Below are 18,835 nucleotides of genomic sequence, written 5' to 3' on the forward strand. Positions count from 1 at the left end.
TTACTGCTTTGGTAAGGCTTCTGTTAATCACATGATTTGTCCACTTTGCAGCTTCTGCCCATAAGGTCTTTGGCATCTCTTTCTCCGTAAGTAAGCAGCGTACCATATTCATAATTGTTCTATTTCTTCGTTCCGCTACTCCATTTTGTTGTGGTGTGAAAGCAGCTGTTAATTGCCGTTTAATTCCATTTTCTAGGCAAAACTGATTGAACTTGTTTGAGGTGAATTCTCCTCCCCTGTCTGTTCGTAAACAGCATATATGTTTCTGAGCTTCTTTCTCAACTAAATTCTTGAAGCATTTGAATATCTCAAATGTTTCACCTTTTTCCACAAGAAAATAAATCCAAGTTTTGCGAGAGTAATCATCTACAAACACAAGCAAATATCTCTTACCACTATGAGAGATTGGAGTGATTGGACTGAAGGAGAATTGCGGTCCAAGACGCAGCGGAAATTAAAATTTCTCCTTTAGAGATCCTTACGAATGGTCATGATCAGTGATAGAATATTTACCTCTTGTGACGGTTAAAACCTTTGGTGCAGATCTCTTGTGACGATCAAAACCCTTTGATGCAGATCCACTAAACGATCACGAACGTTGAACGATGACAACGTCTCTACTCAGTCCACGCGAACGGATTCCTTCAATCACAGTGCTAGCTGGTACGAATGAAGGCCTTGAATGTGAGAGAGAGAGAGAGAGAGAGAGAAAACGAAATTAATGCAACCGCAACCTTTTGCTTCTGCACAAGGGTTCTATTTATAGAACCACTTGTGTGGGCTTCAAGCTAAAAGCCCACTTAAGTGTATTTTGGCCCATATCTTATAATATGCCCAAAATCACTTAAGCCCATGGTACCTTACCATATTTCGTATTCTACTCAAGTACACCGTACCTTACGATGTTCTATAATCCACTTAAGGGCACCGTACCTTACGGTATTCCTTATTTACCCTATCTCTCATCAATCCGTCCTTTGTGTGTGACCCTGTAGGTTTTCGTGACGTTGGCAATTATATTAAATCACGCATTTAACATAATAAACAGTGAGCGGTATCTAGCAACACATCACTGCTACCCAAGACACGAAAATGTCATGTGATCTGACAAAACCTTTCTGTGATAATACTTATGTGTATAATTACCCTTTTTCCCTTATGTCTATATTGAACATAAGGCATAGACCGTGTCATCCTTGTCCAGTTCAATATTGGGCCCATAGACATTTATCCTGTTATGCAGGATGGGCAAATTCCATCTAGGTCACTCATGTCCCTCAGCATGCTTTATGGAGTACCCATCAACTGTCTTTATGGTTATCCAGTTACGGACAACGTTGGATCAACAATAAAGCACTCGACTCTACATCTAGGATCCATAGTGGTTTCAGGTCGAAGAGTGGAATACACTATTATCACCATGAGAATAACTTATGACACTTTGCATAACTTTCTATATAGTATTCTCATAGCGGGTCAATCCGGTATAAATATTACTCCTAATATTCATACCTATGTTTAAGACTTGATAACTCTTTATCCATGATCCATGAGATGTGATCATCAGTCTACAAACATAATAGTCTTAATGCTTTAATGTTATCCCACTTCACACTAAAGCTCGACTACGGATACTTTAAGAATAGTGTCCTTATGTTTAATGTGTTCTCATGATTAAGTCACACTTAATACATTAAACGGACTATCTATTCCAGGGACTTTATTAATCAACCGTAATAAAGAGAATGCCTTTTATTATTCGATACAAGTACCAAAATGTATTGGCCTCTAGGGCTTACACCAACATGGACCACACAGATCTGCATGCACCAATTCAAGTTTTTCTGATGCTCTCCAATTGCTTTTCTTTGGTATTTTTTCTCGGTGTTGCTTGCCAATATTACACACTTCACAAACCCCTGCACTTTCCTTGAACTCTGATAGGCCCTTTACCATTTGTTTCTTCTGCATAGCAACAATAAACATATGATTTACATGCCCATACCTTCTATGCCATAGATTTTCCAAGTTCTCCTCCTCAACCTTTAAGCATTTCCGTGGAAGCGGTTTTAATGTAGCGTGAATTACAAACATTCGATTCAGAGTCATGTTGCTGTCTACAATTTTCCCTCTTTGAGGATGATAAATCTTGCATGCACTTTCTTTTATTATTATTACCAGGCGTCTTTCTTGAAGTTGACCTATACTTAACAAATTGTTGGTTAAGTCAGGTACAAAGTAAACATCACTCACAGTTAGAATGATTTCATCCACTTCAAACCTGACACTTCCTTTTCCCATTACTGACATTCTTGAATTGTTTCCCAATCTAACAGTACAACTAAAATTTTCATCAAGTTCTATAAACCACTTTTTATTTCCTGTCATGTGATTTGAGCAACCAGAATCAAGAAACCATATTCCTTTGTCTTTAATATCTTGAACTTCGGCATGAGCCATTAGGAGTACCTCCTCTTCCTCGTCAAACTCAGCATAGTTTGCTTCTTTTTCTAAACTTGGACATTCAAATTGGTAGTGTCCTTGTTTTTGACATCGATAACATATAATAGCACTCCTATTTACAAATGTTTTTGTTCTTCCCCGTCCCCTAACATAACTGCTAGCTCCTCTTTGAAAATTGCTTCTTCCTCTCCCACGTCCATAACGCGTGCCATGCTCAACTTGCAGAACTTGCTCTTCACTCCGGTTTTCTCTTACCTTTTGCTCATGAACAAGTAGTGAACTTTGTAGCTCATCCACAGTTAAGACATCAATATCCTTAGACTCTTCAATTGAGCATACAACAAAGTTGAAATTTTCTGTCAAAGATCTAAGTATCTTCTCAACTATTTTCACATCGTTCATATTCTCTCCGCAATTACTCATGTCATTTGCTATTTCCATTACTCTTCCAAAATAATCATTCACTGATTCACCTATCTTCATTTCTAAGGTTTCGAATGTCCGTCGAAGCCTCTGTAATTGCGCACGTTTTACCCTAGGGCTTCCCTTGTATTTGACTTTCATGGATTCCCACAACTGTTTAGCTGTTTCTTTCTGGGTAATAGTTTTTAAGATGGATTTGTCAATGGCCTGGAATAAATAGTTCTTTGCTTTCAGATCTTTGAGTTTTTCTTCATCTAATGCCTTTTGTTGTGTTGCAGTTATCTCTTCATTCTCCTTTGGTTCCTTTATTCCAGATTCAATAACACTCCAATACTCCTTTGATCGAAGTAGATTCTCCATGATCAAACTCCAATGATCATAGTCACCATCAAACTTAGGCACACTTGGTGCGCTGAAATTGCTCGATTCAGCCATTTCACGTCTTAATGACACTCTAGTGTTTTTCCTCTCAAACACTCTTAGTTACACACTATATCAGGCCCCTTGATGGAGCTCTGATACCAAATGAAGAAGTAGTAATAACTTTATAGTAATATTAATATTGTGTAACTTCTTGTTATTACAAAATGAAGTAAAATGGCTTTATATAAGCCTTACACTTTCAATATAAGCCTTAGATAATAATAAGGAATAAAACTATAATAACCACTAAACTTATTCAACTTATCCTATTAATAAACTTAGCAAATTTATCATTTCTATTTATAATAAAGACTGATTCTTAGTAAATATTCCAACAGTGTGATGCTTCTACTTGTTATGTATTGTGATCACATTTGTTTTTTTTTTTCATTATGGTTGAAATGCTCGGTAGTGAAATGCCATTCTATTCATTGTTTTACATGGTTATGATGCTAGGTAGTGTTTTGGTTGTTAACTGCTGCAAGTGCATGGTCTGATGTGCATCTGATCTTGGCAAGATTCACTTCACGTTCTTGTGTTCAACATGGTGCAAATGGCATGACCGCAGACCTGCTCAAAGGCAATGTTAACTGCATTGCAGGATGCTTTTTGTGAACTGAAGGTAGTTGGGATTTGGTCAAGTGATTAGGTTAGTTTTATCATGGTTACTTAATTTTGCAATGCCTAAAATCCTTTTATAATTGTTAGCTAGTTTATTTACTGGTGAGGTTAAGTACTATTCAGTTAAATGTGATGTTAATTGTTGAGGTAAACATGGGTTGCTCCACTTTAATCCACTGTTGTGAATTATTTGCAGGATTTGGCTTGATTATTACAATGCTCCTGTGTGTGGAATTTGGTGTGCTCATTGATGCAAGATTGTTGTATTCGCGTGCTGCATGAGGTTTGAAGTTATAGGTTGCAGCTGGTTTGTGTTGCAGTTGGTTGCAATTTGTTGGAAGTTTGTAAAGTTAGTTACAAGGTGGTGTTCCTGGTTCAGTTAGGAATGAGTTTCGGTTCCGTTCAGTTAGAAGTTATGGAGGTAGGTTTTGTTGAAGGTTATTCTGCTATAGGTTACTGGTTCTGAAAGTAGGAGTTGTTTTGTTATGAGAGTTTAGGGAGAAATATATGAGGAGATTCGAGAGTTTAGTTAGAGAAACGGTTAGCAGTTGGAGAATTTATGTTATGGAAGTTAGAAAAGGTTACGAAAATCAGTTAGGTTTGTTTAGGTGATGAAATTAGAAGTTTAGAAATTGAGTTTTGAATTGTTGAAAAAAGTTTGTTGTTTGGGAATGAGAGGGAAACTTATGTTTCTGTTTTGGTTCATTACTAATATAAAGTGAATTTGTTTTTGCTTGCAGGTTAATTGGAAATTCTGTTATGATTCTCTATGCTCACACTCTCATCTGGCATGTGGTGCAAAATATAAGGGAAATTTACAGCAAGGGCTTCCTCGGGCCTAATACCGAGATTTTCTTTTTAAACTTCGCAACCAGACATTGCAGCACTATAGAACTCAAACGGAACTCCGCAAGACCTGGCGAAATCTGAAAGCCACTGTCCTACAATCTGAAATCCTCCACCGTGAGCATGAAATGATTGGGAATCATCAAGACCTGTTACTCGAATGAAAGGGGGTCCCCCAGGTATGTGTGCAAGAGCTTGAATAAGTAAATGCCACTATGTGCCCTGTGCAAATTGGAAATCGATTATACGAATCCAGAGTTCATTTGTCATGGCGTCATGAATAACAACATTTGCAGATATGTATGCAAATTTAAAATATGGACAAATCTGATACAGGATGTGCATATAACTCGTTAGCTCTTTGCTTGTTGGTTGTATTTTGTAGGCATGTTGTATGGGCTTGCTGATGTTATTGTCCTTCCTAGTACTTTCACACCCTATCTTCTACAGGGAAAGTTTCTTACTACCATAATCTCATGGCTGCAGCAGGTTGTTGAAATGAGCATTATCCATGGACCAACTTACCTTCCTCTTTCTGTTGAAGTTAAGGAGAAGCTTTTATATGCAATTGAAGTGGTTGTGAACTTGAATATTATCCTTGTGAATGTAATTTTTGTTGTAATTTTGGAATGTAAATGGTTTTGTGGAAATGTAGAACATGGTTGTGTAATGGTTTATTGTTGAAGTGAAAGTAATTTAGAATTGGAATTGTAATGGAGTTTTTTTTGGTCAAATTGAAATGGATTTGGTTCATTGTCATGTGATGGTTAACAAAGTGGTTTAAAATGTGAGAATGAATCAAGATTAAAATGGACTTTGTAATGGACATGGTTTGGAATGGACATGGCGGGAAAATGAATCATGGATTATGTGATTAAGGACTTACGGGTAAATGGTTGACTTTGGTCAACTGGTTGACCAAAAGTCAACTGTTGTAAAAAAAAGTGTATTTTCTTATGGATAGCTGAATATGTACCACAATGCCTCTGAAATACTCCATGCTAAGAATCAAATCAGATGAATACCAACCAAGTAATATATCATGACCAGGCAAAGCTTTGAATGAATCAGAACCATGAATCTTCTGAGCCCATGAACCATCCATAATGGTACTTGTTAGCAAATGTCAATCATGAATGAATGATGCACATGAATGAGACATGAATGAGGGTAGATGAATCTCAAGTCGTAGGTTAGATGAAAAACAAAAAGGGAGGGAAAATTTTGGGGTATGACAAGTGGTGTTGGAGATTTTTATGTGAGTGCAACTTTTCGTTAGATGTATTTTTATGATGTAAAAACTAGGATATTTTAGTGTTTGTGTATATTGGTCGGTATCCTCTGAGTCTTAATGTGCATCTTAGCATTAGGAAGCATAAAAATAGTTTGAAATGAGTTAGAAAAGGTTTCATGCATTAAAAACAAGTTTTTATGGAAAAAACAGTATACAGGTCGACACATACGAGTTACAGGTCGACACATGTACCTCATTTTTAAAGCCTGAAGCTTTTGTTTGATGTGTCAATTGTTGATGCTTAAGCTTGGTACCTATTATTCGTTCTTGCATGGTATATGCGAGATTGTTGTTTATCTATTCTGGCATGAAATATGTTTGAACATGTTATAATGTAAATAAAATTCTTGTAGTGTGTCATGGTTATGATAACATTTCTGTTTTGGGTTTGAGTGGTGATAAATCTAATATTCGCCTTGCTAGAGCACATGTGTGTGCAACATTCGGGAGCACCAAAGGTATATGTCACATAAACATGTCGCTTTTGTAGCAACTCAAGAGTTTTTTATTGCATTGTATCCTTCATCTTCATGTTTATTATATATGTTATTTGGCATTAGTTATGGCAACCATGTTATATTTTTACTTTAAATGCTTTTATTTATGTTTAGGCATTTTCAATATTTACATCATTCTATGTGAGTATTGTTTTGTTGATGATCTTAACTTTGCAAACGCCGATGTGTGGTATATTCATATATATGTGATATAAGATACTTCTCATAGATTGCTTTGTCTCTTTTTGAGGTTGTCAAAGGGGGAGAAGCGTGTGCAAGATGATGTTGGGATGCATACATTCAGGGGAACCTTCATGAAGACACGAAACACACTGTCTCAAGTTTTTCCATCATCAAAAAAGGGGAGTATGTGAGTGCAACATTCCATTAGATGTATTATGTATGATGTCAAAACTAGGATACTTTTGTATTTACGTATAATGGACAGTATCCTCTAAGTCTTAATATGCGTCCTAGCATTAGGAAGCATAAAAACACTTTGAAATGAGTTAGAAAAGGTTTCATGCATTAAAAACAAGTTTTTATGGGGAAAATAATATACATATCGACACATTCAAGTTGCAGGTTGACACATGTACCTCATTTTTAAAGCTTATAGCTTCAATTTAATGTGCCGACTATATGTGTCGACACATAACCTATACAGGTCGACAAATGCATCAAGCAGGTCTACACATGACTTACATAGGTCGACACATGCATCAAAAATCTTTAAAATTTGCATTGTTTTCTAAACCTCTTGCATTCCTTTTGCTTATAACTTGCATACATATATATACTTCATGCATGCATCTTTTCTAGTAAGCTTCTATAGTAAACCTACACGGAAATGAGATTTCAAAGAGTTCTCATCATCTTCGACCTACATTCTATGCATACATACAAATAAACTACACATAGTCATTCTTTATTGGGTGTCATCTAGAATCAGTTGATAACGTCCAATTTAGGCTGTTGAATTATAAATTGGCTTGAGATCTTTAAGGGTTTCAAATAAGAAAACCAAGTTGGGGTTTTATTTCAAGATCAATTAGGGATTTAAAGGTTTTGGACAAGATTACGCAATTTGAATTCGATTGAGTTAAGGATTTGAAGAATGGGAGTTTCTTGCAAAGGAGTAGCATGAGATAGTGGGTCATATTGGTAAATCTGGGGTTACAATAATTCTTAATTTGGATTCGATCGAGTGAAGGCTTTAAAGAAAAGAAGGTTCTTGCAAAGGAGTAGCGTGAGACGGTGAATCAAATTAGCATTGTTGGGTTACTTGATCAAGCTCAGATCAAGGGAAGAGAAATTGTTATAATCAACATCAAACTTAGGGTTTGTAGGGTTGAATTGCTACATTTCTCTTGTATTCTACTTTCTCAAAGTAATTTTAATTTCATTATCTTAATTCGAGTTCGAATTGAGGGAAGACGTACCCATAGCGAGGTCGATTGGGGAACTGTCTAAACAAATCATTATGATCTTTCTCTCTCTCTCTCTCTCTCTCTCTCTCTCTCTCTATATATATATATATATATATATATATATATATATATATATATATATATCTTTTACATTTACATTTCATTTGCAAATTGTTGAATTCATCGATTGTGCGATCAATATGTTTGACCAAATATTTTATAAACCTTTTGAAAGAGGTTTTCCCGAGGTGATACGAATAAATTAGATTGTGGTTGAATTTGAAAATAAAAAAAAACATACAAATTTTCAAACTAAATTGATTGCACACAAAGTGTTTGATAATGTGACTCAATAGATTTTTTTATGTATTTTATCATTAGGAATCATCTCTACTTTTAGCATTGCATTCAATTCATTATGGTTGAATTTTTTTTGATTAATTTTGTGTTCATTATCATACTTTGATTTTAGTTACGCATATTCGGGCTTTTCCATAGCGATTCGGTTAGACGATTCGACCCGGGTCACTTCTGCTCGCCATAAAAATTTTCAAAACATTTTTCGTTCATGTTTTTTAACATGGCATCTATTCACCCCCCCCCCCCTTCTAGGTCATTGCATATCTTCTAAAAACTGGTATCACGAGCTCCGATTAATTTCATGCTTCAATATTCGCTTATTAGAAAATGGCTACCGAACCTAAAGGGGCGTACAATAGAGCGCCCATTTATACCGGTGAAAATTATGGCTATTGGAAAGCTTGTATGCGTGTACATATCAACTCGGTTGATAAAGGTGTTTGGGACGTCGTCATCAATGGTCCTAATCAAATTACAATGACCAATTGTGAAGGTGTCATTGTACCAAAACTATAAGATCAATGGAATGATAATGATAAGAAATTATGGTCACATGATTGGAAGGCACAAAATATTCTCATATCCGCACTTGGTGTTGATTATTATTATCGTGTTTCCCATTATGAAACTGCCAAAGTTATATGGGATGCATTAGAAGTTGCCCATGAGGGAACTAATGAAGTCAAACAAGCTAGGATCAAAACCTTGAATCAAGAGTTTGAACTATTTCGCATGAAGCGTGGTGAAACCATTGCTGACACGCAAAAGAGGTTCACACATCTTATAAATTGATTGAATGCTCTAGGTAAGCCTATTTCCCATGATATTGATACTAATAAAGTTTTGAGGTGTATTAATAGGGAATAACAACCCAAGTTCACCGTAATCAAAAAAGTGAATGGTCTTAAATTACTTGATCTCATAACTTTGTTTGGAAAATTAGAAGAACATAAGCAAGAACTCACTTGCTTGGGAAAACATGAAAAAAAGCATGAGAAGAAGATGAAGAATGAGAAAGGTAAAGACAAGGAGGTAGAAAAGAAGTCTATTAATCTAAAGGCTTCAAATTCAAAGTCCTAAACCAATGAGTAAAGTGATTGTGAAACAAGTGATGACAAGAATTCGATGATGAAGAGATGAGGTTGTTCGTCAAAAGGTACCATAGGTATATAAGGAAAAATGGAGTCAAGCACTTCGACAAGAACCAAATTAAATTTATAAGGATATCTAACTCCTTAAAGGAAGATGAGAATAAGAATGGTAAGCTTAGTAGTTCATACTACAATTGTGGAAAAGTAAGTCATTATAGGCTAGATTGTCCTATGATCAAGAAAGATAAAGAGAAATGCCATAACAAGAAATATAACAAGTCTAGAAGAGCCTATGTTTCTTGGGAGAGTGAAAGTGATTCCTCAAGTGATGAAAGCTCAAGTTCAAGTGTCAAATCGACCAAGATTTTCTTCATGGAAAACAAAAAGAAGAAGAAGAATGTAAGTCTTTCTAAGCTTGAATCTATTAATGAATTATCTTATTTTCAATTACAAAAATCTTTTCAAAATCTACATAAAGAATCCGTATATCTTTTTAAAAGGTTAGCTTCACACAAAAGAATATTTTCACACTTAGAAACTAAGGTTTTGGAAACCGAAAAGAAGACGGAAACTCTTAAGTAATATATGGTAGGTATTCAAAAAGACAAGAATGAACATGAAAAACCTTCATGGTTTGATTGTGAAACTTGTCACATTTGGAAAAAAGAGGTAAACACTCTTCAAGCTAAATTGGATAAAGCATTACAACCAAAGATTTCATTTTCTATTAATATATCAAAGTTTAAACGGTCTTTGAACCCTTCATATAAAAAGCATAAATATGTTAAAAATGAATCAAATAGAAAAAGTACATCTAATCACAACTTATATTGTTGCTATGGTTTCAAGAAAGGTCATAATACTATTGAAAAATGCTAGTTTAGGAGACTATTTGTTCCTAAAGGTTATTTTCAATGGTTGCCCAAATGAAACCTTGATTTCACTCACTCTCAAGGACCCAATAAAAATTGGGTACCTATTTCTCTTGTTTGATTCTATAGGTTGAATTTCTTGGCTCTACGGATAAAATATAGTTTTTCGATAGTGGATGCTCAAGACATAACATGTGAGATGTCTCTATTCATTGAATTTGTGCCAAATAAGAAGGGTTTCATTACCTATGCAGACAATAACAAGGGAACAATACCTGGAAATGGTAGTGTAGGTAATCTCTCGTCTACTACTATCTCTGATGTTATGTTAGTTGATGGTCTTAAACATAATCCTCTTAGAATTAGTTAACTATTCGACAAGGACTTTAAAGTTACTTTTACAAATACTTATAGCTTGTTTAAACATAATGAAAAGTATGATTGTATGTTAAAATGCTTAAGGGTTAATGACACCTATATGCTTAACTTAGATGATGTATCCTTGGTAGGAACTAAGTGTCTAGTGACCATGAGTGAAGACTCTTGGTTATGGCATAGACGCCTAGCTCATGTCAACTTTGATTACTAAACAAAGTGACTTCAAAAGATTTAGTAATTGGTCTACCTAAAATAAAGTTTTCGAAAGACCATCTATGTGATGCATGTGTATACGTGCGTTTTCGACGCCATGAGATTTGGTGTGGGAAGTGATGTTTTCGACAAACGATGACAGGGGTTGAAACAATTTGACTAAAGAGTATGGTTCGACACTTCGACAAAATGGAGGTTTCGTCATTTCGACAAAGATATTTGCAACTAGAAAGGTATTTTCGACAAAATACGGAAGACATTGCAGTATGTTGGTAATTCGACAAAATCCTGAAGGAAGACGTCATTTCGACTTAAAAGTAAATTTGGATTTAAAAGGTTGTGACGTTTGGCAGAAGACGCGTGGAAGCATCTGGCGAAAGGAGGAAAGCCATGTGTCGTAGTTTTAGGATTTAGTCGTTAATGACAGTTATGTTATTTATGTATATATAGGGTAGTTATTATCTAAAAGAGGTGTGAAGAATTACTATATGCAAAATTCCTGAAAACACTCAAAGTACCCGTGTGAGAGAAAAGAGTCATATTTGGAAAATGTATGTGTAAACAAACACCAATTCTTTCAAAGTTTATTTTATAAAGTCTAAAATTCTTTACAAATCTCTTTTATGCTTTCCAGTCATTTATCTTTCTGCACTTTATCCTTTTCGACACTTTACGTTTCATCAGTTATTTTCCGCCATTTACTTTATCTTGTTAAATTTACATCCACTTAACATTGTAATCAACACATTTCGACGTAAAACGCTTAGAGAACAGGAATGAAATATTCAAAAGCGATTTTAGACATCTTCAAGACCATCTAGATTTGCACATGTCCTAGGATTTGTGTGGTTGATCCTGCAAGTGACCCAATTCTACAAGTTTTGGTAAACCAGAGGTTGTTCGCCAAATTTCACAGCGAACAAATTGGCACGCCCAGTGGGACAGTGCAAAAAATTTAGAAAGTTAGATAATCGCTAGTCAAAATCTGCTCTTCATTTGTATGAGACTGAGAAGCGGTAAATTAGCCGTATCCGAAGTAGAATTACCTAAAAGAACAAGAGTAAGGAAAATGGCGAACCAGCCAAATAATCCTAACGAATCCATCCCAGTATCTAACCCTGTCCCTTCGACAGAAGGCAATATAGGATCGGTCCCTGTGTCAGAGGCTGTACCTTCGTCAGCGGGGTCGATACCAGCGGTTTCGACGTCGCAAAATGCGCCTAGTTCGTCCTTCAGGGCACAACAAATGCCCATTGGGACACCCCCCCTGTGGGAAACACTTCTAGGCCTTTTGTAACGAATTTCACTATGCCTCCGCCTGGTAGGGAACAACCCTTCGGAATGCCAACTTCGGTGATGGCAAATTTACATAACTCCCCGTTAATATATTCAGATTCGATGGCCAACGTGTCTTCACCCTTACAAGGGTCAGGATATGGTGGAAACATGAGTAGATTGAATCAACAACCATTTTACGTGCCGCCGATAACAAATAATTCGGCGCAAGTGATTAGACAGCAGATGGACGAGAGTAATCATGATATGGTCCAAATGTTGACGCAACAAATGGGAGCGGTGTTTAATCCACTGATACAGAACACCACTCAAACAAACCAAGTATTGGCAGCGCAAATGACGCGCATTGCTGATTTCTTTGGTGTCCCTCAAACTCGACACAGAGAACAAGTGATTCATAACCCAGCGGTAGCGGTCCAGGAAGAGCCTACGATAAACCAGATACCGTTAGACAATCCTCAAACGAACGTCAGAAACCAAGAGGATGTAGTCGAACAGCCTCGTGTCGAAATCCCCATTCCACAAGAGCCTAGAAGGATAGTAATCCAGAGAGGCCAGGACGCGGATGCTGTATTGCAACAACGGATACGGTATGATAATCCGCCTGTCGAAAACAACTTGGCAGCCATGGTCGAAACGATAATGGCACAAAATGGAATGAACATGGGTTTACAAAGGCCTAGTTACGCATCCCCACTATCAGAATACATTCTGCAAGAAGAACTGCCACCAAGATGGAAAGTCCCTAAGTTCACAAAGTTCTCAGGGGACACTAGTGAGTCCACTATAGAACATGTGGCACGTTACCTGATCGAGGCAGGGGAGATAGCCCGTAACGAAAATTTGAAAATAAAATATTTCCCTAGTTCCTTAACAAAAAACGCGTTTACTTGGTTTACATCTTTGCCTGCAAACTCAGTATACACGTGGACCCAATTAGAAAGGCTGTTCCATGAACAATTCTACATGGGACAAACGAAAATAAGTCTGAAAGAATTAGCCAGTGTCAAGAGAAAACACTCCGAACCAATAGATGATTATTTAAATAGGTTCAGATTGCTAAAGGCTAGATGTTTTACCCCTGTGCCAGAACATGAGTTGGTCGAAATGGCCGCAGGGGGACTAGACTATTCTATAAGGAAGAAACTAGATACCCAGTATCTGAGGGATATGGCACAATTAGCGGATAGAGTAAGACAGGTCGAAAGATTAAGGGACGAAAAATTCAGGGCAAATAAGAATAAAAAAGAGAGGGTAGCCTACGTAGGGGTTCGCCAAGATGATGAGTTCGACGAAGACGGACCAAGTAGCTTCGACGAACAGGAAATCGACCTAGCAGAACTAAAACAAGGCCCGCCTTATTCGTGTAAAGTACTAACGCCGTCGAACGGGAACCCAGTCGAAGCCAACGATAAGTTCCCCAAAAGGACTTATACGTTCGACATTACTAAATGTGACGAAATCTTCGATCTGTTGGTTAAAGATGGTCAATTAATAAAACCACCAGGCGCTAAAGAACCGCCTGTGGAAAAACAGAAAAAGAGAGGTTTTTGTAAATACCATAATTTTCTGGGCCATAAGACGTCTCGTTGTTTCCTTTTCAGGGATCTCGTGCAAAATGCTATCCGTGATGGAAGGCTCAAGTTTGGTGACAAACCAAAACAACAAATGAAGATCGACTCGAATCCTATGCAAGCAGTCGAAGCCCACTACGCTGAACCATCCGTCGTAAACATGGTGGAGGCCAAAGTTGCTCCTGATGGCAATTTGGAAATGGTGGAAGCCCCTGGAAGCTTCGACGCAAATGTCAACATGGTCGAGATTGGTGATGATCTCGCAAGCCAGAGAGGAATAGAAACTACTGAAGGTTTCGACAAGAAGGACGGTGACAATGCTGTCGAGAATGTGGAGTTTCGACAAGAGGAGAATTGGGACCGCTTGGGACAGCCAAGTGGAAAATATGATTATCTTGTGAAGTACAACGCGCCGGCAAGCTCCCAGATCGACATCAACACAATCCAACCAAGCGGTTGGGGAGATGCTTCTTCAGAAAACAATGAGGAAACAGTCGACGAAATGGAGCATGCCCCTAATACGAAGGAGAGGGTTACTGAAGACCCAGCGATTGAAAACAAGGCTGCTGAAGGCCTTGATTCTAACAAAACGAAGAAAGGTGATATCGCTAACTGCGTCAACACCATGGGGCCTTTCAGTGAAGAAATCACAAAAATCAAAGCGGAAGCCGCTAACGGTCCGTCGAAGCCCATGATCAGTGGGATTCTGCGTAGGACAATGGAAGACCCCAGAAGGAATTGGAACAAATGCTGTTGCAAACATGGTCCCAGGACCATATCTTGGTGCTGCTGCCCAGAGAAAGAGTTCGACCAGACACCAAAAGGCGTCGAAGGCGAAGAAGAGAGGCTCATCAGGAAGATGAACGAATTGAGCATCGCCGACGAACGAAATGTTGGGGTAAATATGGTAGAAATATCTCAGAAGGACCAGGTCGAAGAGGGCGAAGATCGCCGTCAGAAAGAATACCAAAGGCTGGCGTACCCTAGAGAGGAGGAAAACTTAATGGAATTCATCAAGAGATGCCAAAGGATGAAAACCGAAGTAATGTTGTGCCCACGCTGCAGCGCAGTCTTCGACAGGAAGGCAGCAACCAACCTGGAAGCGGTGGATAAGACCAAAAGGAAAGAGAGTTGGGGAGCAGTGAGATACGACCCAAGAAGAGGTGATCACCACCAGTGGAGGCACGGAGAGAGACGCCAGAACACCTACAAACCATCTGACAAAGCCACAGACGACAAATGGGTTCAACCCATTAGGGACGCCCAGGGGCAGAAGAAATGGGGAAAGTTCGAGGTCCAGAGAGGCGCGTCGATGGAGGGCAAGAAGGAAATGAAAAAACACAAGCCAAGACCATACCCGTCAGAGAATTACAAAGGCAAAAATCCCATGTCCAGGTCCCAATGGAGGAGGTTCCAACGGCAGAAGAGGGCAGAAATAGAGATGGCGAAAAAGAACATGAATGGTCCAAACGAAGCAGAATCTAGCAACAATCGTCAGACAAGGAGCAGGAAAGAGACTCCCCTCCAGATCAATCCTAGCAGAGTTGTCGAATCGGTGGCGTCGAAAGAGAAGATGCAGGAAGACGATGAAGTAACCGACAGTTTTAACTCTGACTCTGAGGCATCCTTCAACGTGATTTGCAACGTGGTCTCTGTTCTCCCTAGAGACTATGATAGAGTCATGGAAATTGAGGATGAAGGAGACGAAATGGAGGAAGAAACAATGGCACACAAGCCCGTCTGCTACTATGTAATGAACAACGGATGCGTCGAAGAGCAGAACGCTTTTTTCGAAAGACCAGACGACTCCATGAAAGCGCATTTGAAACCTCTGTTTATAAAAGGAAAGGTGGAAAATGTCGGCGTGAACAAGATACTGGTGGACGGGGGAGCGGCAGTGAACTTGATGCCCCACTACATGCTGAAGAAGATTGGAAAAGACGATTCGGACGCGAAGCCCCACAACATGGTGCTGTCAAATTACGAAGGGAAGATAGGAACAACTATGGGAGTCATCCAAGTGAACTTAACTGTAGGAACCATAACAAGACCTACGATGTTCATAGTCATCGCTTCGAAAGCCAACTACAACCTGCTGCTTGGTAGGGAATGGATTCACGGCGTAGGAGCGGTACCCTCTTCAATGCACCAACGGATAGCCATATGGAGGCCAGATGGAATCGTCGAAAACATCGAGGCTGACCAAAGCTACTTCATGACCGAAGTAAACACTGTCAACAGCCAGAGCTTCGACAAAAACCTGGCTCATATACCTCCCTGCAGCCCGGCAGAATTCGACTTGAAGACGACAGACAATGCCTATTGCTCCATGTACCTGCATCCAACGCATGGATTCCAGTGGGATAAAGAAGTGATTGGCGAGACTTACATATGGGGAAGCACTCATATAGCGCCGACGGGATGGGGTAGTGAATTTGACGATGACGAGTGAACAATCAGCGATCGAAAAGATTACGGCTTATATAGCCGAAAACAAACTAAAAGAGGCCCTTGAGGCTGAGGCAAAAAATATGGCTGTCGAAGCCAACCAAGAGAACTCCAACAAACAATGTCCTCAAGAAGACGTTGCGGAAGATCATATCACCAACCAAATGGGCGGATGGCAACATCAAAAGCTTGACGCCATTTACGACGACGAACCTCTGGGGTTCGAAAAAGATCCAGTGTCAACTAACGAGAAGATGGTGGCGCAGGATCCTTTACAAGAAATAAACTTAGGAGTGGGGGCAGAACATAGACCAACGTATATAAGCGCAAAAATGGACCCCCAGTTCCAGGTCGAAATAGTCCAGTTGCTGAAAGAATTCAAAGATTGCTTCGCATGGGATTATGACGAAATGCCTGGTCTTGACAGAAGTCTGGTCGAAATGCAGTTGCCAATAATGGAAGGGAAGAAGCCAGTAAAGCAGACTCCGAGACGCTTCGCACCAGAAATCCTGTCGAAGATAAAAGAAGAGGTCGAAAGACTTCTAAGATGCAAGTTCATCCGCACAACCAGGTATGTCGAATGGATTGCAAATATTGTTCCAGTAATTAAGAAAAATGGAAAACTTAGGGTATGTATTGATTTTCGAGACTTAAACTCGGCTACCCCAAAGGATGAATATCCTATGCCAGTGGCAGAAATGCTCATAGATTCTGCAGCCGGCCACGAGTACTTAAGTATGCTAGACGGATACTCTGGCTATAACCAAATTTTTATCGCTGAAGAAGACGTTCCTAAAACGGCTTTCCGTTGTCCTGGAGCCATAGGAACGTATGAATGGGTAGTAATGCCTTTTGGTTTAAAGAACGCTGGAGCGACTTACCAACGTGCCATGAATTCCATCTTTCATGATTTCATCGAAACTTTCATGCAAGTGTATATTGACGACATCGTGATTAAGTCTGTTTCAGGAAAAAATCACATAGATCATCTTCGACAATCCTTTGAAAGGATGAGGAAGTTTGGTTTGAAAATGAACCCACTTAAATGTGCTTTTGGTGTGCAGGCGGGTGATTTCTTAGGCTTTGTGGTCCATAAGAAGGGGATCGAAATAAACGAGAATAAAGCCAAGGCCATAATGGAAGCGAAAGCGCCATCAACCAAAAAGGGGTTGCAGTCTCTGCTAGGGAAAATCAACTTTCTCAGAAGATTCATCTCCAACCTCAGTGGGAAGACACAAGCTTTCTCTCCTCTACTTCGACTAAAGAAAGAAGACTTCGCATGGGGGCAAGAACAGCAAGCGGCTTTCGACAAAATCAAGGAGTACCTGGCTAATCCCCCAATCCTGATGTCTCCTTGCAGAAAAAGAAATATGAGATTGTACATTTCGGCATCAGACAAAACATTAGGAAGTATGTTGTGTCAAGAAGATGAGAATGGCGTCGAAAGGGCCATTTATTATCTCAGTAGAGTCCTGAACGATGCCGAAACTAGATATAGCATTATAGAAAAGTTATGCCTGTGTGTATATTTCTCTTGTATTAAACTAAAGCATTATATAAAACCTGTCGATGTATATATTTCTTCCCATTTCGACGTAATAAAGTATATGTTATCTAAATCTATTTTACATAGTCGAATTGGAAAGTGGGCTTTAGCTTTAACAGAATACTCCTTGAAATATCTGCCTTTAAAAGCAGTGAAAGGACAAGTGGTCGCTGATTTCATAGCGGACCACTCTATAAACGAAGACGTAGAATACGTCGAACTGGAACCTTGGAAACTGTACTTCGACGGTTCCAGTCATAAAAACGGAACGGGCGTTGGGATGTTGATTATTTCTCCTGAAAAAATTCCAACAAAATTCAAGTACAAAGTTGAAAGTCTGTGTTCAAATAATGAAGCAGAATACGAAGCTTTGATCGCTGGACTTGAAATCTTGTTGAAATTGGGGGCAACGAGAGTCGAAATAATGGGTGATTCTGAACTGGTAATAAAGCAGTTGACGAAAGAGTATAAGTGCGTGAAAGAAAATTTAATCATGTACTTTGTAATAGCCAATAGACTTCTCAAAGCATTCGACAACGTCGTCTTCAGGCACATTCCCAGGTTGGAGAATCAAGAAGCGAATGATCTTGCTCAACTAGCGTCCGGATACAAAGTGTCGAAGGAAAAGTTAGAAGAAGCCATTGAAGTCAGAAGAAGAGTCGTGTCCACCAAGTTGTCCCCATCAGATCTAGAGTCAATAAGATTAGGATACGGTGACGAAGAAAACTTCGAGATATTCAACATAGATGATTCAGGAATAACAGACTGGAGAAAGCCTGTCAAGGATTATCTACAAGACCCAAATCAGAAAGCGGAAAGAAAGATAAAATACAGAGCTTTGAGTTACGTACTTTTGGGAAATGAATTGTTCAAAAAGACTGCAGAAGGAGTTTTGTTGAAATGCCTGAGTGAGGATGAAGCCTACATAGCCTTGTCGAATGTACACAGTGGAGCGTGTGGCGCGCACCAAGCAGGTCACAAAATGAAGTGGCTTTTATTTCGACAAGGAATGTATTGGCCAACAATGTTGAAAGATTGTGTCGAATTCGCAAAAGGTTGT

The sequence above is a fragment of the Lathyrus oleraceus genome, chromosome 6 (genome assembly GCF_024323335.1).
Source record: "Lathyrus oleraceus cultivar Zhongwan6 chromosome 6, CAAS_Psat_ZW6_1.0, whole genome shotgun sequence".
Lineage (NCBI taxonomy): Eukaryota > Viridiplantae > Streptophyta > Magnoliopsida > Fabales > Fabaceae > Lathyrus > Lathyrus oleraceus.